Raw genomic sequence first — 23,758 nt, forward strand, 5'->3', positions numbered from 1 at the left:
AAAAAGTTATTTATCTTTCTTTATTGCCCAAGGATGAATTGAAGGGCTTACTCGCTCAAACATCAATGTAATTTGACGTTTTCTTCTGTCAAAGATCTGGATAATAGTGTATATGCCACATTTGCTAGACTCGGGACTCCAACCCAAAGGCAAATACATGCACTTACAAATACATGCACGCCATCTTGAATCGTCTGTTCCAGGTACAATGAATATGGTGTCATGTGACAGACCATGTTATGAGTTAGTTCAATCCTAGAAAATTATGGCTGTGTCATCTCTGCCTACATCTCATTGGGATTCAAAACAGATGTGATTCTATTAACTTACATATTTCATTGGAGCAAACTTTAAAATTTAGGTTTTTAAGTCAGAATATCCGTCAGAACCAATTACTCTTAACATATAAGTCTTCAGAAGGATACAGGTGGATGGAAGGAAGTGTTTCACAGTTCATTCTGACTGGATGTTTGAATGCTGCTTGAAAAACTGAATAGAGAAAGGAAGGAGCCGGTGGTCGATTCTCCTTTCAGATCCTCTTCCAAATTGCTGATGAAAGCAGTGAGTCAGCTCTTGCAATGTCAAAGGGGACCAGACGTGCCTTTCCCGTTCTTGGGGACCATCAGGCACTGCTGACTGCGGTGTAAGAACACGTCTGACAGCTGCCAGGAGAAAGGGCAGAAAAACACACGCTGACAAGATCTCCTCTTGCTCGGTATTGTGACAGCAAGGCGAGGAGAATGGGTGTATTCCTGATGAAAGGCCATCTGCTGGAGATGAATCCAATGCTGTCCAGACAACGCTGTGAGCTTCATTGCATGGCCAATATTTTCAATATCCTGGGAAGTCTTATTCAGTTATGGGTAGTAATGGGGAAGAGTTGTGCATTCCAGAATAACAGCACAATTTGTATTCACCTTTTCTTATGCAGCAAAACGTAAATTTTGCACTCAAATTTCTACTTTTCTTTTTCTCACAATGTGTAGGTTTTAATAGTGTCATGAACAAGACATCAGCTATACTCTGAAAGTTTAGTACTCTATGACTGGGATAATATTCCCTTTGAATATTCCTCTAATAGAAATTAATGTCTACGTTTTATTAAGTTGATCTTTAACATGAACTTAATATGCTTTCAGACTTATAAGTCATGGCAGCATCACAGAATTTATAACATTTTTGCTAACTCTTGTCATGTTTTTCTCTCTCACATTTCCATGAACTTGTATGGTATGATATTCTACTTATCCAAACTATATTCCTTTGGAAGGCTACAAACTACTAAAATCTTATTTTAGGTAATAGGTATTTTTACAAATATTTGTTTATTTAACTTTGGAGTTAATTACACAGCTTGAAGAAGACATAATTTACTGAATTGGTGCTGACAATGGAGCTAACAATGATCCGTTTTGTGCAAAAATAATCCTCTTATTACTGACTCATTTTGCTGGCATTGAGAGTTTAGTTTTTGTGATAGAAAATGCTAAATACAGAAAAATATTACACAGGAAAATATAACAAACTAGATCACCAGAATCCTTATTGGGATGTGGTCTTGGTTCTGGTCCCCTGGCTTGATTATGGTCATGATCAATAAGTCTTTTTCTTTACCTTCTCTGTTTTCTTTATTCATTCAAATTTCTCCCACTTTGGAAAGAATTCATTTTAGTTTTTCTCTTTCATTTACAAGGGGGAATATTGATTATGCTCTCCTTACTACATGCACACAGACCTGAGGAAATCCCTTTTTTGAAATATAACACACATATATGAGATATATAAGTTAATAGAATCACATCTGTCTTAGGTCTTAGTCTAGGTGTAGCTAGAAATGATATGTTCACAATTTGTTGAAATTGATAAGAGGGTTTGTTCTTTCACATAATTAATCCTAAGGAGTTAGTGCCATTAACATATATAATGCATATTATTACATACAGTGTTAGTGTGTGTGTGTGTGTGTGTGTGTGTGCATGCATGCACGCTAGTGTTGGGGCTCAGCACCATTTCTTAGCTTTTTTGCACAATGCTAGAGTTCTACCACTTCAACCATACCTCTACTTCAGCTTTTTGTTGATTAACTTGAGGTAAAAGTCTCACAGAATTGTTTACTGTGGATGGCTTTGAACCAAGATCTTCATTTCTCAGTCTCATGAGTAGCTAGGATTACAGGACGGATTCACCTGTGTCTGGCTTGCACGTATGAATTTGTATAAAAGTAGTGGGAGGACAAACCCAGAGCTTGAGTTTGAACTCAGGACTTTGTACTTGCTAGGTAAGACAGTCACCCTTGACCCAGGCTTCCAGTCCATTTTATTCTTTCCATTTCCATCTTCCTACCTATTCATCCAGTGTAGCAGTGATTCTAGATCTGTGATGTAATGCTTACCTACAGAAACCCTGTTATACGTTGGCCCAACATCATAAGAAGGACCAGGTTTTCCCATCCTCATCCTCCCCATTCTCTCAGCCTTCAGCCTGCCGGGGGAATGATGGTAAGATTACTTACCAATGTATTTAAATGAGTGCTATCACATGTACATTAATGTACATGTAATTAATATTACAGGCACTAGGCCAAGCATGGCCTCCTTGTCATGAATGTTTGGGTACATTTATTTTATTTTGTTAAATTTAAATAAAACATATACATGTTGAAAATCCAAAAAGAACAAGATAAAAATGGGAAACCACTAGCTACCTAATCTCTCTCCCTCAAAACAATCAATGATACCAAATTATCATAACTTTTCAGAAGTAGTATATGCAAACATATCTGCCCGTGAATATATAGAAAAGTTTGTTTTGCTAGAGCATGAGTGTTTTTTTTCTTTTTCTCTATTCTATGGAGATCAGTATGTTCTCAGCAAGAAATTACTTTACAAATAAGCATTATTCTTTAAGGTTTCTATTCTCCTGTTGTTCTCAGCTTTGTGGATTTGTGTTTTTATTTTAAAATGTCTCTTCATAGGACTGAGGATTTGTAAACCCATGGGAGCTATGTGTGCTCATCCATATGAAAATATTAATATACATGTGATAGCACTCATTTATATACATGGGTAAGTAATCTTACCATCATTCCCCTGGCAGGCTGAAGGCTGAGAGAATGGGGAGGATGAGGATGGGAAAATCTGGTCCTTGTTATGATGTTGGGCCACCGTATAACAGGGTTTCTGTAGATAAGAAATGTGTATTCTATATTTTAAAAGGTGAGAAGAAAATGCTTAAGAGCTTTCTCTATAAAGATATGGTATCTTTTAAAGAAGGCAAGTATGCGTAATTACATTTAAATGCATACCACATATGTGTATTTGTATTGGGACATCATATTACTCCATTCATATGGACGATTTTGTTTTTCTGTGTATCAATAAAAATGAATTTAATCAAAACCACAAAGATTGAAATTCTTGAACAAAGAAAGTGTTTTCAAAGAATTATAAATGCAGTAAAAAGTTTATGTTAAGGAGGAATATTAAATTGGAAAATCTGAGACGTGATTAAAACCCTTAAGTGACTACGTATATTGTTGAATTTTTTTCCCTTGTTTTGCTTGTGCTTTATACCACTGAGAACACATGAAATCCTGTTATTTCCTTCTGTGGCTAGACTTTTACAAGTGGGCTGTGTAATATAAGTTTAAAGATACTACATAAGCCATATATATTCTGTGCTTATAAAGATTTATCCTAAATTATCATCAATTCCAATGATTTCCTTTCGCAGAATCAAATTTAGACACCTTGAAATTCAGTCATTGTCTTAATCTGCCTCATTTGTACTGGCCACGTTACTTGTCCCACCTTATGCAAAACTATTTCTGGCTGTAGATCCTTTTCTTGGAATTAGCAGTTCAATTATAGACTCTTATTCTGAATCCCTTGACTACTGTCAAAACATATTTGTGTCAAGGTTTCAATCCCTGTCATCATTTGAGAACCCTTGATTAGTTCGCTTGGAAGATTTTTCCCTCTGTAATGAGAGCATTTCTTAGCGTCTTGACCTTTCCAATCATGTATATCAGGATTAATATACCAGAACTTTGTGTTTTAATGATTACACAGCTGACATCAGTTTCATTTTCTATTTACACTCTCAAAATTCTACTTTTTGTAAGTTACTTCCATCCAATTAGTTTTCACAAGCAGATGGCAAGAAATAAAAAAGCTCAAATAATAATAAATAAATAATAAGCTGAATGGCTCTGCAGTATAAAATCCCTTGTTGAGAAGAAATTGTTATGGCAGAAGCCAATTTGTAAACAAAAGGAACAATGTAGTTCTTTTTTTTTCTTTCTGTTTTTATTTTTTATTTATTTATTTTTATTCAAATTCTTATTATCAAACTGATGTACAGAGAGGTTACAGTTTCATCCGTTAGGCATTGGATACATTTCTTGTACTGTTTGTTACCTTGTCCCTCATACCCCCCTCCCTCCCCCCCTTTGGAACAATGTAGTTCTAAGGTAATGATAATGATTTCACTAGTTTATTCTAAAAGTGTAAAAATTAATTTTATTTCACATAAAGAACTGAAAAGATTGTTCAAATGACACACAATGGCATCATAAAATGGATAGTGTCCTACATTAAAGTCTTTGGTCTATTTTTGTGTATTTTTATATGGGATGAAAGAAAGGGTTTCTTTCACTTTTCCACATGTGAGTAGTATTCAGGCTTTCAGACCCAACTCTTAAAGAAATTTTTCCCAATGTGATTTGTTGAAGATTTTGTGAAGATTCAGACAACTGAAGAAACTCTGTAGGCTTATTATTGGATCTTTTATTCAACTCCAGTGGTCTCAATGTATTTTTTTTTGCCAGAAAACAGAGAAAACATTTCAAAAATCTAAGCACAGGCAGTTATCATCTGAAAAAAATCCTCAATAGCTCAGGAAATTAGAGCAAGCACTGGCAAGTGGCATTGCTTCAAATTAGAAGTCCTCTGCACAACAAAAGAAAAAAAAAGTCACAAAGTAAAGAGACAGCTCATAGCATGGGAGAAAAATCTTTGCCAAATAATTTCCTGAAATAGGATTATAATCTAGAGCACACAAAAAACCCTCAAATGAAGTAAGAAAACAACAAATCATTTAGTCAATGAATGGGCAATGGAATGGAACACTTTTCAAATAAAGTGCAAATGACCAATAAATGAATGAAAATAAATTAACAGTCTTAGCTGCAAGAAGAACGTAAATCAAACTGCGTTAAGATTCCATATATCCCAGAGTTAGGATGGCTCCCCTAGAAAGGAAGCAGATAAAACCCTGGTGAGGATGTGTGCTTGGCAGGATGTGGGGAAAAGTACTTGTATTCACTGTTAGGCATTCAAAGCACCTTGGCCTCATGGAAATTAGTATGGAGGCTCTTCAGAACGTTGAGAATAGTGCATCTGAGGATCCAGCTGTAGCACTGATAGGTCTATCTCCAAAGAATCTAGCAGAGTCTGTCTCCACAAGAGTTCCTGGCATCTCTGTTATGATCATGGCACACCTGACAATAGTGAAGTGATGGAATCAGCCCACATGTATGTCAGCAGATGAATGGGTAATGAAAATGTAGTATGCATGCACAATGACATTTTTATTCCTTCGTAAAGAAGAACAGAATCTCAGGAAAAATGGATGGAACTAGTGATATCATAGTAAGAGAAATATCTGAAAGACACTTTCTATTTTCACACATTGAGTCATATGATTTTGTGGTGATACTCAGTGTTCCACTTTATTTATAAACTTGAATAAAAGAGTTGCAATTTCAGAAAGTTTTTGGTAATTTCTTTTAAATGGCTTCGTGTATGAGAGGTTTCATAATTGCTACTGACACAGAGCACAAATACAGCAATTGATAAATGATATCTCTTGTAACTCATAGCCTCATTTCCAGTGTGATTCCAGTTATATAAGGATATATATTTGTTCTTCCACATAAATTCATGCAATACTGACACTTAGGAGCTAATGATGGGTAAAGTCATTGATAATAGCTAACAGATGATACAAGTGGCATAAAATGGCACCAGAGTTTTGTTTCTGGCCAACTTTCATATCTATCAAATACATTCATCTGGGTGCCAGTGCCTCATGCCTGTAATCCTAGGTATTTGTGAGGCTGAGAATCAAAAGATCCTGTGTTGGACTAGGAATGTGGCTTAGCAGTAGAGTGCTTGCCTAGCACGCACAAATCCCTGGGTTCGGTTCCTCAGCACCACATAAACAGAAAAAGCCAGAAGTCGCACTGTGGTTCAAGTGGTAGAGTGTTAGACTTGAGCCAAAGGAAGCCAGGGATAGAGCTCAGGCTCTGAGTTCAAGCCCCAGGACTGGCAAAAAAAGAGATGGTGTTTTCAAGCCAACAGTGGAAGAAATGTATGCCTCAAAACCATCTCCAGGGCTGGGGATATGGCCTAGTAGCAAGAGTGCTTGCCTCGTATACATGAGGCCCTGGGTTCAATTCCCCAGCACCACATATACAGAAAATGGCCAGAAGTGGCACTGTGGCTCAAGTGGCAGAGTGCTAGCCTTGAGCAAAAAGAAGCCAGGGACAGTGCTCAGGCCCTGAGTCCAGGCCCCAGGACTGGCCAAAAACAAACAAACAAAAAAAAACCACCTCCAAAATAAACAACAAAAACTGGGGCTGGTGATGTTGCTCACATGGTAGTGCACCAGCCAAGTGGGAAGCTTGAGAAGCTGAGATTCTGAGTTCAAGCTCTAGCATGGTCTCTGTCTCCATATATATGTATATGTACATTTGCATATATGTATATATATAATCTGTATATAACACATACTCTCTTATTCCTATTCAAAGACATAAACAGCAGTGCTCTTTGGAGTCCAGTGGGGGCGTTCTTATGTAGAAACACATTTAAGTTAGTAATACTGAAACCTTCATAATGGCTAATCAACACTCTAGTCACTTCAGCACCCCAAACTTCTCTTTTCAATAGCATAAATAGAGCATTTCATGCCAATAAATGCACACTTTGGGGTAAATGAAAATAAAAGATTTTATTCATCACTAATGTAGTTCATTTAATATCTCTATGACTATTTGATTTTATAACTGTTATACAACGGTATCTGAGGTACCATTTGCTTTCTTATAATTTATATGATCATTGTCAAGCACTTTTGCGTCTTTTACTATAAAAAGTCCTAACTCCGTTTAAATTTCATGCTAACATCTTTATAACTTCCCCTTATATCTTGTAATTACTTATTTTCACCATGTCCTCAAAGTAAGGCAGTAATGTTGCTTTGAACTTAGAGTCAGAATTACACTGATATTTGCAATTGATCATCCATGTTTTGATTTGCCATTCACACAGACCTAATTTATCCCTGACTCTGTTTCTCTGAGCAGAACCCCCCAAATATCCATAGTCACTCCAAATTCCCCAACGGAGAGAACTATGGGGATGGGAAGATCACATTCAAAGGAAACAGGCTGGAGTAACAATGAAAACATTTGCTTTTGCAAATCACACACACACACACACACACACACACACACACACACAGACACACACACCCCACATTTGCCCAGGTGCACACTGCTAAGGTCTGCACCAGGCCTTCAAAGGGGTTCTCATATACAAGGTCCCAAAGGTAAACTTCATGAACTTCATTTTACCATATGGTGTACTTACTTTCAGGTTTTCTTTTAAAAGCTGAAATCTTCAAAGTAGAGTGACAGAGTGTAAGTACAGCTTGATATTCTATCCTTTTACTAAGCTGACCTTTCTTGTTAATATCCATGTTTATGAGGAAATTTGACAGTTTTGATAGACGCTTACTACCAAATTTAGACCTATCTCTAGATCTCTGGACTCCTAATTCTAGACATCTATTCCAACTTACCTTCTCAGTACCCTGAAAAAAAAAATGTCCATTTGACCCTTGGTTAATGTCCCCAATCCTTACATTTCATTAAAGGCCTTGCTCCTTTTCCCACCATGTCATCTTTTTTAATATTGTGACTAAAAGAAATCAAGATAGGATGGTTTTGGATATTGGTTATTGACTATGACTTTGAGGAGAGTTTCTGTTCTCTCTGAACACCAATTACTTCATGTGTAATACATGTATATGTACATATAATGCACATGCAGGGTATATCTATCTAGAGAGAGAGAACAAATACATGTTTCAGAAACTCTTAGGAGATGTAATGATCTAATGTATAAATGTTTCTGAAAGTGTGTGGTTTGACAGTAGATGTTATTCTTAAATAACCAGTCTTAGTAATCTTTCAAAGTATTCCCTTTGCTTGTTACAGTTGTGTTTTTGACATCTCAACTTAATATAGGGATATTTGTAAATTCCCCATCACTTTCCAGTTGGTTCCCAATGGGTGATTTGTGAACCCTCCCTCAACTTGTAATCTTCCTTGACATTTTTTGAGCCTGCCTGTGTTTGTCCTTTCTCCACACAAATCATTTCTATCTCCGAGAAGCTAGTCATGGGCTCATTGCAGCTTTCCTTCCCCAAGGCTCCTCCTATTGCTTAGGATTACAGCTAATATCGCCTGAGACCATGTAGATAGTTCAATAAACTGCTTTAAAAAAACAATCCTGCCCTTCTCTTGCAAGCCGATCTCTGGCCTTCATTTCTGCACAGTTGTTATCCCAATCAATACTGGTATCTGAGTAATTAAAGGCTTCCAGGTTGAGTTTTGGCCTTCTTGCAGGATCTTCTTATCTGCACAAACACTGCCTTGTACATTTGCTTCAACTGTCCTTGACTTTTACCACTGCAGTCCACAATTCCATTGCCTTTCTTCCCCCTTCCTAATTGACTGCTTTTGTCAAGGACAGCATTTAAACGATCTTTGTACCTACGATCATGGTTGTGACCCTCCCTAGTCCTATTGGACGGTGTCATTTGGAATTGCTAATCTTTATATTAAATTGCCCTCAATTCATCATAGTTTTTGAATTATGCTCACTTATTTGTTAGAGTACTGACCCAGAGAGGCTGGTCACCCCTTGACAGATGCAGAAGATTCTGCACTAATTCTACCACCAAAATCAATATTTGCATGGGAAACATATATATCCCCAAAATATTATAAAATAATTTTCCTTATATAAGGACTAACAGCAACTTTGTGATTACATTGAGAGAGTGAGATTTTGATTTACAAAGCCTTATAAGGAGTAGAAAATGACTTGAAACCTATCTCCACTCAATAAGACTGGACGTGTTCCCCCCATTGTATGAAATGGCAGCAGAATTTAACTGAATTTATAGAAGCATAGGCCCTTTCTACAAAACCCGCCTATAGAACTTGTCTGAAAAATATAGGCAGGATACATATGGAAGTCATTAAACAAAAATGATGAACAGAGGGCTGGGGATATAGCCTAGTGGCAAGAGTGCCTGCCTCGGATACACGAGGCCCTAGGTTCGATTCCCCAGCACCACATATACAGAAAAAACGGCCAGAAGCGGCGCTGTGGCTCAAGAGGCAGAGTGCTAGCCTTGAGCGGGAAGAAGCCAGGGACAGTGCTCAGGCCCTGAGTCCAAGGCCCAGGACTGGCCAAAAAAAAAAAAAAATGATGAACAGAAAACAAAATAGAAAAGTAGTAAGGAAGGTGGGATATTAGGCCATCCCATGAGTAAACAACGATATTAAGTGCAACTCAGTAACAGCATTACCAAACATTACACCACCGATTAGCTACTAATGAATACCACTTACCATCATAACAATCATTACCAAAACCCATCACCAATTGTCATCACCAACCACCATCATGACTAATCACCACCACCATCAAACATAGGACCTAATGAAAAACAATTTCTGTCAGAGAAGATTCACACAGCAACGAACAGGAGAAAGTCAGAGGGCAGGAAGTCAGAGGAAAAGAAACCATGAGAGACGGTCAAAAGATAAAGACTTTTAATGGCCCAAAGTGAATTCCAACGCTTTCAAGAGAACAAAAGCAACGCCGTGAAATTTGTGCCCAAGAATGTGGTTGAGCAGCCATACTAAAAGCTGTAGCTCTACCACCTGAAAACAAAATAACATAAGGAAAAGGGCCATGGAAAAATCATCCAAATTGTGGTGGGAAATGGTAAATCAAAAGCAGAAGTCTGGTTTTACTATGCTAAGGCGGAGTGAAACTTTTAGAGTGAAGTTAGGAAACTAAAGTGAAAAAATAATCGTGGTCATTTTATCCAGGAGCTTGGCTGGTAAGAAGCCCAGAAAGCCTGAAATGACACAAACCCTCCTGTGCTACCTTGCAGGGGGGGGGGGGGGACTGCTATGCTTGGAAAACTCCGGGGTGGCCCTTGACCTTGGGAAATGACCAGAGGGTGGATATTAATTGCCTCTGTAATATTCTCACATATATCTACATCACCTCAGCCAGTTCTGCTCCACTAAGTAGGCCTCCAGTTGTGAGCTTTCTGCATGGCCCTCACTGCTGTTCCCCCCTAAGCAACCCTCCCATCTAGGGCGGCCAGTCACCGGACCCCATCCCTATGTAATTCTACAAAGACTCTGTGACCCCACGACGGAGGGCTCTAACTTTGGAGTAGGAACTCCGGTGGGCCCGCAGGTGTAATACATTTGAGTTCTCCAGCTGCTCCCAGTAGGTCCCTCGGTTTCCCGGTGGTCTGTGCCATTTTTTCCCGTCACATGGTTAACTTCATATTCACACATAAAGGTTCTGACGTTCTGCATGTAGCTTTCACCAAGTCCCTGAATGGGCTGAACTTAACTGCTAATAACCGTAGTTTACACACCCACGGCCATGCATTCAATACAAACCGCCTGGTTCCAGCAGAGAGTTAATAACACTGTGTTTTGAGTGAGTGCGGTTTTTCCACTTACTTCAACAATCCAAAAATTTGCCCGAGTCATTGTACATAATGCGAATGGGAGGAAGGGGGGGGGGGGCGGAAAGAAAGAAGGAAAAAAAAATCAATAAAAGATTGTATAATTGTATTTCTTATCTTCCAGTGCGGAAGCTATATCCATAGAAAATCTAGTTATCAGAAGACAACCAACCTTGACAAGGTTAGCTTGGATTTGCCAGAGAGCAGTTTGTGATATATATATATATATATTTTTTTTTTTGAAGTATTATCCTAATGATCATCATCATTACGGAGTTGTAGCATGTACCTTTTAATTTGGTTGTCAAGGGAGACAGGGAGTAATAATTAAGGCTAAAAGATGGAGAATGGAAGCCTTATTAAAGGAGATATTGAAGGTGGGAATTTGATCTGAGAATTAGATTCTGATGAGAGCGGCGGATGCAGCTGCGCTGCTTCTGAGTGACAGACGAGCCCGAGCAGGCAATTACAACGACAGACACCTGCCCTGATCTTCACCGTCACAAACTCGCAGCCGCGGACATTTAAATGAATTTTTAGGAAGCTCACATATTTACTTACAGCCTCGCCAAATTGGAAATTGGTTGATGATGTCTTGTCCATGGGACACAGACTTAGGGGAGCGAGTAATGCTGAAAAAAGAAAGAAAAGAAAGACACGGAGTGTGTCTGACTGGTCCTTTTTATCTTATCAAGTGAAGAATGGATTCGTCTAAAGGGCGTTGCCTTTGCGGAAGGTGATTGATCTCCAGCGCGCGAGCATCCTTCTGATCAACACCGGGAAGGTCAAAGGGAACCATGTGAAAGTCAGAGCCATTTCAGGGGCTCCCTACATTGACCGAAGGGTTTGAGGGGAGAAGGGAGAAAGAAGAGCAAGCGGGTGTTATTCAGTATTTGAGAAATCACTCTGCCTTGTACTGCTGAAAACAGAAATTTTCGGGAAGGATTTTAGACAACTTTGGACATAGTTATTTCAAGGTGTCTGTTCGGTAGAGATAGCAGTAGTTCATTACCATGCATGCCGAAAACCTATTTTTAAGTACTTTACCACACAAAGATTAATTTACCACATCGTATTTTTCACTTCCCCATAACAGTAATGTAAATAATTGTTGCTCCTTAAATTGCCATTATGTTTTGATAGCCTAGTTTTTAATATACAAAGAACTGTTCAGCAGAACTGGTTGGAAACATGGAACTGGAGACAGAAAATAGGAGTCTTTGAAAACAGCTCTCATTTTAAATCCCTATTTATTGCTCTGATGCAGGGTGGAGGCTGAAGATGTCTCGTTGTAATAATGGTGATGAAACTGTGATTGTTTTTCAAGTAAGTTTCAAAAATTATCAGATACTTTCATTGGTGTTAAAGACTTGATAAAATTTGCCAACTCACCTAAAATAAGTTTTGTGTATCTCCATTTGTTAGAATATTCCTATTTCCTCTTACATTTTTCTATTCATCTACCAGGACATATTCATGTATATTATATGTGTATACACATATGTGTAGTGGGTTATATATATATAAGTGTATGCACATATATATGTTTACACACACATATGTGCTTCTGCATTCTCAGTTAGCCAGAGTGCTGTGATTTCTACCCAGTTGTCACTTTTATGACTACTTATGTTAACAAAATGCCATGGACAACATGAGCATAAAAAATGTCAACTAGTTTTACTAAGGGATAGTAAAAGAAGAAGTAAGTGTAAGTTTATCATTGAAAAGACTAAGATAGAATAAGATATTTGTACTTTGGAGAGGAATTGGGAAAAACAGAGCACACACATGAACTTTTAGGACGCTGGTTTACTGTTGTATCTGATGTAAAAAAAGTTATTTAGGAGAATGGTAATTTAAAACCAGCAGTAATTAAGTAAGTGGAAATTTCCTTTTAGGTACACAGTAGTCATTGTAAGGATACTGGAGAAATAGAGCAAGAGATATTAAATTCTGTTCCTCACTTTTTAATGATGCACATATCTTTCAATGATTAAATATTCACAATTATATACGTACTAAATGTGTAAACATAAGCACATACCTATATACATATATATACATATAGCTATGTATATAAACACACACATATATGACACACAGACAAGCATATATATATATATATATATATATATATATATGGGATAATAGAAAAAAGAGATCATTTTCCTGGTTGGTAATTCTTAATGTTATGACACTTTAATTCAATCCTTTCCAAAATCTAAAGAATAAAAATCCAATTAAAATTTTTTTTGTTGTTATGGGGCTTAAGAACTGGACTCTAAATATTAGAAAAGAGAAAGTATGAATTAAACTAGTCCATAAAATGTTGAGAAAGACTAATAAAATTTTTGATATACTGAATATGAGAACACACTGTTAAAATATAGTAATTAAAGTAGTGCCGTAATAGTATAAAATTAAAAATAATAAAATAAATAAAACAGAATCAAGGAAGAAACAGTGACTTCACCAGATAGGATAATTAGAATTTTTGTATCAAAGTTATATAAGCAAATAAATTTACACACACAAACCTGCATATATACATATATACATATGGGCATAAATACAAGAGCAAAAACTTGCAGCAATAAATATATAATATAACTATTTCAAAAAGAAATTCCTGATATTTTATACAGATGATACAATTACAAATTAACATTGTCAGTAAGTTTGTCAAATAAAATTGGAAATATAGTTGAAAAAATGGCAATTTAAACTTTAAACTAAGGTATATTCTGACAACCAACACGTTTTAATAAGAATGTTTATTATACAATGGATTCAAACATAAGATCCAAATGATTTTACAAAATGCACTCAGAGGGCTGGGAATTTGGCCTAGCGGTAGAGTGCTTGCCTTGTATACATGAAGGCCTGGGTTCGATTCCTCAGCCCCACATATATAGAAAAATAAAAGCCAGAAGTGGCACTGTGGCTCAAAAAGCCACCGACAGTGCTCAGGGCCTGAGTTCAAGCCCCAGGACTGGCAAGAATAAATAAATAAAAGATGCGTAAGCACTGAAGACTGAAAAAATAAAAAATTAAAAACAAAAACAAAAAACAGGGGGCTGGGGATATGGCCTAGTGGCAAGAGTGCTTGCCTCGTATACATGAGGCCCTGGGTTCGATTCCCCAGCACCACATATACAGAAAATGGCCAGAAGTGGCGCTGTGGCTCAAGTGGCAGAGTGCTAGCCTTGAGCAAAAAGAAGCCAGGGACAGTGCTCAGGCCCAGGACTGGCCAAAAAAAAAAAAAAAAAAAGCACTCAGATCTTCACTAAAGAGGAAATTATTTATTTTAATATGGTATTTATCGCTGAATGCTGGTGGCTCATGCCTATAATCCTAGCTACTCAGGGGGCTGAGATCTGATGACTGGAAGTGGTGTTGTGGCTCAAAGTGGTAGAGGGCAAGCCTTGAGTGAAAGGGCTCAGGGATAACGACAATGCTCTGAGTTCAAGCCCCACAACCAACCAACAACAACAACAAAAAAGAGAGTATGTAAGCTTTTCATAGAGTACAAAAAATGAGATACATAAACACTCTGCGTATATATACACATATATGTATGCATTATATATATATATGAAATAACCTCTCATGTTTCATTATATCACAATGGAATAAAACTAGAACTTAATAAAAAATATAGAAAATATTCAACAAAATGGAAAATGGAAAATGAAAAATACATTGTTGAATGATGATTCAAAGATGAGAGGAAATCCAATAAAAATGAAAATTGTTATCACTTAGATGAAAAAAGAAAAAAGAAGTCTGAAATAAGTATGAATATAAGATGTAAGAAAATAAGAAGTATCCAAACTCACAACTATCAGAAAGAAATAATGAATATTGGGGGGAGGGAAGTAACAAAATGGAGACTAAAAGCACCGTACAAAAAGTCACTGAAAGAAAACATTGATTCCTTGAAAAGCTAAATGAATTTGTTAAGCCCTTACACAACTTTACTAAGAGGATTGAAGAAATGGAATAAATAAGAAGATGTAAATATGGCCTAGTGGTAGAGTGCTTGCCTCGTATACATGAAGCCCTGGTTTCGATTCCTCAGCACCACATATATAGAAAATGGCCAGAAGGGGCGCTGTGGCTCAAGTGGTAGAGTGCTAGGCTTGAGCAAGAAGCAGCCAGGGACAGTGCTCAGGCTCTGAGTCCAAGGCCCAAGACTGTCAAAAAATAAAAATTAAAAAAAATTAAAAAAATGATGTACATAAGAATATTATAAAGAACACAGTAAAATCCAGAAAATCAAAGGAATACTATGAAAACCTCTATTCAAAGAAAGTAGAAAATCTAAAAGGAAGGCTTGTATTTTTAGAGAAAGAGCTGAATATTACTTTTATAGTTTCATATTTTTATATGTACGTATATACTCATGTAAAACTTCTGTAACATTTATTTTCTCCTGTCACCCTCAAATATATTTTCTGAGACATTTATAAAGTTAGAGTTACTTCCTTCCAAAAGTTGAATGTGATTAATTGAACCCAGATATTGACTTACTTTATTTTAATAGCTTGGAATGCTCAGCCTTAAAATTATTCTGATTTTTTTTGATAGCTGCTTCAGTTTTATCCTAGGATCTGATGTTAAAAGAATTGTCTTTCTATCTTATGGTAAATAGAATATTTACTTTAATAAAATTTTTCTAAAGTAAATGCTAAACACAATCTCTGTGAGATGCTAGAAGTCTAATGAACCCAGACTCACTGCATTATAGAGTCAGTGGACTAAAGAAATTCTCAGTATCAAAGGGCTACTTTTCTTCTACTGTGATGCTACTATCTCAGGGGCTTTATATTTGAAACAGTCTCCTCCAGTGAGGGGACAGCATGTTTCGACCACTGGATCAGTAAAGTCTTTATTTAGTGATGCAATAAGATGATAAATTACACATTTTAGAATGGAAACAGATTTTCTCCAAAAGCAGAGTCGAGGGAGCCTGATGGTGGGGTTTAGCAGAATTACAGATACTTAATCACTCTTGGTTCTAGTCCTTGAGCAACTTCTTTGAGAGTAGGAAATCCTGCTTGAAGTCAGGGGGCCATAGAGGTAAAGAGAAGTATCTAACTTTGTTCACTTGTCTGTATTGTCCTGACTCTCTACTGTCAAACACGGTTCTATAATTGCTTACTTAATTAAATTCAGCTAATTAAAAAAATCATACTTATTTTGAAAATGATATTTCAGCTTATAATAACTGAACTTTGAGGTCAAGTGCATGACTGCATAAAATAATTCACGCTGGATCTTAATGAGTCTGAAAATACTAAGACTGTTTGTTTTAAAGGGGAATCTTCCTGAATAAAGTTCACAATAAACATGAGTTGCTGCGAGTTATTATGATTTGAAACCTCTGAGAACTTCAGTGAAGCTGTTTATAAGTGTGCTTCTTTTGAAAAGCAACAACAACAATATAATCCCCAAGCTATCAACTAAAAACTTAAGCCTTCAACTTGGCTAATTGTTGAGTGCCAACTGTGAAGAAACTGAATTAACCATTAAAATGCTATAAGGCAAGATAGAAAGTACATACATACTATTGTTACACTAGTGGCACTGTGACTCACATGGTAGAGTGCTAGCCTTGAGCAAAAAAAGCTCAAGGACAGTGCCTAGGCCCAGAGTTCAAGCCCCAGGACCAGAAAATAATTTTAAAAAAATAATAAAAATTCTATATTTCAGGATATAGCCCATAGAAATCTGTTACCAAGACGTGTAATTTGTTTGTAAGTTAGGAATTTTGTAAAAACTATCTATTTTCCCACCAAATTGAATCATGCAATATGTTTCAGTCACAGCATTATATTGAAAGCTACAGTTAAAACGAAGTGATATGCAAACTACAAAAGGCAGCAGAATGAAAAGAAGATCTGCCTCTGTTTTCTCCCCTTTCCCTTCCTTTCATTTTCATGTCTGTTATTGTTTTCTCTCATGTACTGTCTTGTCTTCAATCTCAGGCCTACCCTAACACTGTTTCAGCCATTCTTCTTGCCCCAAATATTCCCTCTAATTTTAAATATAGTTATTCTGGAAATAATTAATCAGGATGTCTCTTTCATAGTCGACCTACTTTGTAACTCATCACACCGGACATGAGATGTTCAATAAAATGCTTTGGCACGACAGAGTAGTGATTTGCAGAGGGCAACATTTATGATGGTTTTAGTGATTATAATGTGGAAAGTCAATAATTTCTATTTGATTATAGCAATTTCTCTTTACGCAGAATAAAAAAAAAATGTAGAGCCTTCACTCTGGCCAAGAAAGAATGATAGGTACTGAATTTAATCTCATGACTAAATCAGTGAAGAGACAAACTATATGAAAAATCTATGAAACCATATTTTCCCCATGCTACATGGTAGGTGATACTGGGTAATCACTCAAAGGGAGCCAAAGAGGAAGGAGCCCTATGATTTCTTTACTACGTAATTTTCTGGTGAGGGTCCAGAAGGCAGGAAGCTACTAAAAATACCCAGTGTAGTCAGGACAAAGCTGAAGCCGAAACCTCAGAAACCAGGACAGCTAAGCCCGCAGGACAGAGCATAGAAAAGGAGACAGGCTCTACATACCTGCACAAGGTGGCCCTCAATGGCTCAGTATGATGGGAGATGCTACCCAAGACTGGTAATAGAGTGCTCACACTCCCTGGGGACGGAGAATAGCAGCTGTTCTGAAAGGGCAGGCACGGTCATCTCAGAATTCTTGGGTGGGCCACTGTATCATGTAGTAAATGGGCCTAATAGCCGCTTTGGAGAGTGTTCAAGCTAGACTAAAATTATAAGCTCTGATTTTACCTGATCCTTAAAAGAAGATTCAATAAAATTGAACTTGTCCGGTGGCTTAGTTGTATCCCATAGTACAAGCACATTTACAATAACAAATAACATTATCCAGTACTAACAAAAGAAAAATTAACAATGTCTAACATACAATTAAAGATAGCTGGGAATACAGAAGCTAAGTACACAGATCGTATTTGAGATACAAATCAGTACATCAAAAGTGAACTAGAACAGACAAATACAAGGTAAGTTAGGAAAGTTGTTGAAGCCATAACAATAATTATATATTTAAATATCTCTTCAATGAATAAATATTACGTTGGAAAAAATATTTTAATACCTAAAGCTACTATACTTAAACTAATCTTAAATTTTAAGGTATTTTGAAGAGTTCATATTACATCACAATATAAACAAAATAATAATTAGACACATAAAAATTAACAGCTGTTCCTTGTAACTTTGAGGAGAAAAAGAAGCAGTACGTAGAAACACATCTGCATAGGTCAGATCTGATAATGGACTTGCAACCAGATAGATGAAAACATCTAAAAAGCTCTCAAACCTCCCTAGTACAGAAACAGACAATAAATTTAATGAGTTTACAGAAGATTTAAGTAGAAATTGCACAGAAACTAGCCTATGGAAGCAAGGCACTTCAAATTCATTAAATATTGAGGACTGACACTGAAGCCACAATTCACCATCCTATTAGAATGGGCAGAGTTTGAAAAATGACTGACCACAGAAACCTATAGGGCAACTGGCCTTCTGTGCTTTGCATTTGAGCATGACATGAGGAGCACACTTGGCAAGTTCTTTCAAGCTAAAACAAAAATGTATCACAGATCCTTGAAAAGAGTACAGCTATCCATTGAAACAATTTGTAATGGCAGTAAACAACTCAAGGTCCAGCAGCAAGAGAAAGACACCCAAACTGAATATATTCCTACAATAGAACCATTATTTTTAACAATTGAAGGGAATGGAGCTAATGTTGCATACCAAAGCATAAATGATTTCAAAGCAATTACACTGCAAGTGTCTCCCCAAAATAATGAGAGTGTGAACTCCAGGGTTTGATTTATAAAGAAGAACTCCTGAAAATACAAGCTGAGCTACAGTAACAGGAAGTGGATCTCTGTGTTGGCAATGATGTAACAGAAAGTGGGCATGGACCTCAACACGATTCAGGAAACGGTGGCTGACTTTGGATTGCCCCTCTCATAAATAATGAATATCATGGCTTGGGTTTACATAGGTATGGCTGTTTACCCAAATTGCAAATCCTGAATAGATATGACTTAATATGCGGAACTGCAAATCTTGAGGACATACAATTCAGTATATGAAAATTATACCCCGATAAAAATGAAATGTATGACGGTGTGGCCTGTAGTTTCACGTGTGTAATTTCTTGAGTTTTCTGTGAATCGGAAAGACTTGGTTTCGGTTTCTGTATCAGTTATTAATAAGTACCTTGGATAAGCTTTTAGCAATCAGAAGTGTTGATTCTGAGGCATTTTTGCCTTTCGGGGAAGAGGGAAGGGAATTCATTTTGGTGATTTAAAATAATGGTTTTTAAAAATAATAATAGTTGGTTCATGTCACAATGATGGATTCACAAAAAGGACTGGTTGCCTGTTAAGCTGTGAGCAAAGAATCCCGTGCACTTGCTTTCCTCATTCCCCCTACCCACATTTCCTAAAGTCCATTGAATCAATTTTACCCCAGAGAAGATTCACTGAATTTAGTATGTATATATCAAAAAAAAAAAGGGCTGAGAAAAATAGGAAATCACATTCTTATTTTACCCTATTGAAACACCATCTTAAATAATAATGCTCAATCTGCCACTTGTCAGATCAGTGTACAGGAGGTCTGATGATATTTCTAGATGACAGATCGGTTTAAAAAAAAAATGTCTCTAAATTGCCCTTTAATCAGAATAATACTTAGGGAGACGAAGTATCCAGGCAACCGTGCGGGGACTGCTGGAGCTGATAAGAAGGCATCCTCAAACCTGGTGAGAAAAATCAGTCCGTTCTCTCCCTTTGTAATAAAAGCATGCTGCAGTTGATAGCGAGCAATTTCTGGGAGTGAATATAAATGATGAGGGTTGTCTTTTAAAATGTCCTATGGCTATTCTGTGAGCTGAGATGTTGCAGGAATACCCTTACAGACAAATGTCCTTTGGATTTCACATGGCCATCTTTATAAGATGATTTAGTGTTAGGGGAACACCTGAAAAATCATAAAAATTGATGGCAATTGTGCATTTGTCTCCAAAGATGACTGCATAGGCCTTTTCTGTAGGGTGTGTCATCATTTGTGAAGCAGACCACAGATGTGTGAGAATGGCTGAAGACGCAAACCGTGGGGAAGAAATAGGAGAGCAGGGATAAGGATTTGGGGGTATGCTACTCTGTGTTCTAATACGCCTTTTTGCCTACTTGGTTTGGCACCCCATCTTATAGCAGGGTTGATATTTTTTTTAACAGGATTTCCTCCATTCATTTTAGCACATTATGATCAGGGCAAAAATAACTTATTTCACAGTACATACCCCTTGCATTGTCTGTTCAGGCAGTTTTTCACATTCTTTGACACTGGCTTGATTTCTTATATGTTTTATTTTTAATGGCTCACCTTGGCTGATACCACTGAGCCACTCTTCCAGGACAGTTTTACGTGCTGTTTTCCAGGATAGGGTTAGGCTTCCTTCCAGGTCGGAGACTGAGCAGCCATGACCCAGGTATGAGCAGGGCTTCCAATGAGCAGGCATGTGCCAATGCACCCAGATTTCTCTGTGGAGATAGTGCCCCAAGGACAGACATTTGCCACTTCCCTCAGCTATGGATGGAAGAGGGGTTTTTGCATACTTTCCTGCCTGGGCTAGCCTCAAACCACAATCCTTTTTTCACCTTCCCAACAAGCTAAGATCGAACTATCGTTCTTTAAATAATAAGCACAATATCATTTTTGTCTATAATTCCTTAACTTTTATTTCTACCACTTGCACTCAATTAAGTATTTACTTAGGTAACAAACTGAGCCAAATTATAAGACAGGAATTATATTACATTTGAACATATAGGATGTATCTCTGCTTAGAAATATTTTTTCTCATTCCTTTATTAAAGGATTAAGTTCTATTCTGCACTAGGCTTGGTGCAAGGAATATAGCAATAAGTAATTCAGATGGTTGGGATATTTTATCAGTTACAGTCTAATGAGAAGCCTGAGTGTTGTGCAATAATCACAAGCATGAAAACAAATAATTGAGTGACAATTAAGAATGCTACAGAGGGCCAACAGAAGATATTATAGGCAGCCTTAATCTGGGGTAACACTGCTGAAGGACAATTAAGGAGACATCTTTGGGATAAATCATGGTAAGCACTGTCGGGACCCCTTTCACCCTCTCGTGTATCCCGCCCCGTCCCGCCCCGCTGGGCGGAAAGCTGGAGTGCGGCCCAATGTGCAAACTTTGGCGGTGAGTAGTCGTGAGACACCCCTCCTCCCCTCGCACACTTAAAGAACAACAAGGGAGTCACGTGGGCTGTCTCGGGGTGAGCTTCTGGAACTCCCACCGGATTTACTCAGGGGAGGAGTTTATATAACAGTAATGGTGGCAGGAAGGGGAGGGACTAACTGCCTACTAGCGATAGGCTGACAAGCTGCCCATCAAGATGATGTCACAGAACTTCCTCTATGGGCGGAGATCATGGCCCACAGGACCACCCTCTTGGGCTCGGCCTGGCGCCATTATGATATCCACACATGGCTGAGGCGGGAGGCGGGGCTGGTTTGCTATCTCTTCCGGTAGAACCTGGAAGGGGGCAGGAGTGGATAACAGCCAAGCAGCCCCAGGGTGGGAGAAGAGGCAGGCCTCTCGGGACCGCCCCTTAAAGGTACAGCCAGAGCCCAACAAAGGACCTTGGTCTTGCTTCTAGAAGCCTCAAGGAACTGTTGATGGGCTTCATGCAGAAGTATGCAAGAATAATTCTCTTTCAAATAAGAGTGTATGTGCATTTGAGAAATGCATGTGTGATTTTTCAAGTAGATCAGGGTAGTTAACTTTAATACTGAAGATGCTGTTATTATTGTTATTGGTGGTGGTGGTCATTTATACACAGAGTGTATAAATAATGAGCTCTTAGTAAAATGTTTGAAGCATGACCAATTTCAAATATGCTTTTCAGGAGAAATTCATCTGTGCATTCAGGCTAATGAAATAAATAGGACCAGTAGTAAAGGTTTTTTTTTTTTTGGCCAGTCCTGGGCCTTGGACTCAGGGCCTGAGCACTGTCCCTGGCTTCTTCCCGCTCAAGGCTAGCACTCTGCCACTTGAGCCACAGCGCCGCTTCTGGCCGTTTTCTGTATATGTGGTGCTGGGGAATCGAACCTAGGGCCTCGTGTATCCGAGGCAGGCACTCTTGCCACTAGGCTATATCCCCAGCCCCAGTAGTAAAGTTTTTGATCAAAGATGTTTAGGAAGGGACAGACGGATAAGAAGAATGGGAGAAATGAGGGGGGGGGGGCTTTTATGGAGATTAGAACAACAGAACTGGCAGATAATCAGAAGGGTTATTTTAAGTCATATCTTTATGGACTACAACCACTTTGAAAAGCTCAGCCTGTATACTAGGGAGATTTACAATGCAAAGGTCAACATACTTTTGGCAAAATAACTCTTAAGTGTCAATCACATTGGGTTTATTTGTATTAATCTCAGATTCCGGGAAAGATTAAATTTTTCAAGGGATATTTGACTGGAAAATAAAACAACATTCAAACACACATATCTACTTTCAGAGCTGCAGATCTCTCCCAGCCAACATACACAATTTTGTCCAAGTTGCATGGCTGTGTTATTTGGAAACTCGGGTGGGGAGTAAGAATAGGATATACCCAGATATAAAGGTATTTTCCTCTGCAAGGGCAATAAATTTGTGTGTATTGGGGATGGGGATGGGTATATGAACAAGTGGGAAGAAGATGGCTTACTTTAATTGGCCTTGAAGTATATCTACATTTCATCAGCAGGCAAAGAGAAACTTGAGACTGATCCAGACAAATATAACATTGAATAGAGCAGCTACTCTTTTAATGCCTTATTTTCCAACTCTAATAAAAATTACTCGTCATAGAAGGAGATGTGCAAGCAAAGCAGAGAGCAGTTATAAGTCTCAAATTGTTAATTATAAAAAAATGTGTTTATAGAATTCGATAAAAGGATGAAAAACATCACCAATTAGAATACATCAAGGAAATACAGAAAGAAATAATGTTACAGGTATGTAATAAGCTACTGTCAAACCTAGCCATTTGGTAGAAATATTTCATAGCCTATTAGAAACAGTAGATGATTAGTCGAGTAGGCAACCCTAGATTAGCTATAAGCAAAAGTAGCACCTTAAGAAAGAACAAGTGGAGAAGAGAAAGCAATTCTCAGCCGCTCCTATGGAGTTCCTGTGGGGAATGAGTATACATGTGATTAATTTTTTTTTGTACTTTCAAATGTACACAAACCCCCGTCTCACATTTCTATAGCCATGAGAGGGAAATCAGTATCTTTATCATAATAGTCACCACTCCAGAAAAGCAATGCATGATTGTAGAAGCCCAAGTATTTTTACCACTATAAATAAATGAATTGTTCTTAAAGACAATATGGGAAAACATAGGAAAGAGTAGACAGCAAGTACAATGAAACACAGTCCCAGTTAACCTGTTGACATCATTTTTCTGCCATCTACTATTTTCCCTAAGTAATTTGTCTATCCTCTCTTGACACCATTTAATTAACTAGGCACCTGGGAGCTACTGTTTGGCATTTCACAGAAAATGTCAGAACAGAGTGAAAGCGACCTGCATGACATGCTTAAATCTGATAATGAAAAGTGTGAAATGACTAAAACCCTTCCATTTTGGGCCCATCCTTACCACCACAAAGAGTGATTAGTCCAACTGGCTCAGATGTTCCTGTGGCTTTGAGAGCATAGTGTTTCTCCAAGATTTACAAGTTAAAATCCTTACGGGAATGAGATTAAGAGAAAGATGGAGTCCTTGGGTGATAG

The sequence above is a fragment of the Perognathus longimembris genome, chromosome 18 (genome assembly GCF_023159225.1).
Source record: "Perognathus longimembris pacificus isolate PPM17 chromosome 18, ASM2315922v1, whole genome shotgun sequence".
NCBI classification, from domain to species: domain Eukaryota; kingdom Metazoa; phylum Chordata; class Mammalia; order Rodentia; family Heteromyidae; genus Perognathus; species Perognathus longimembris.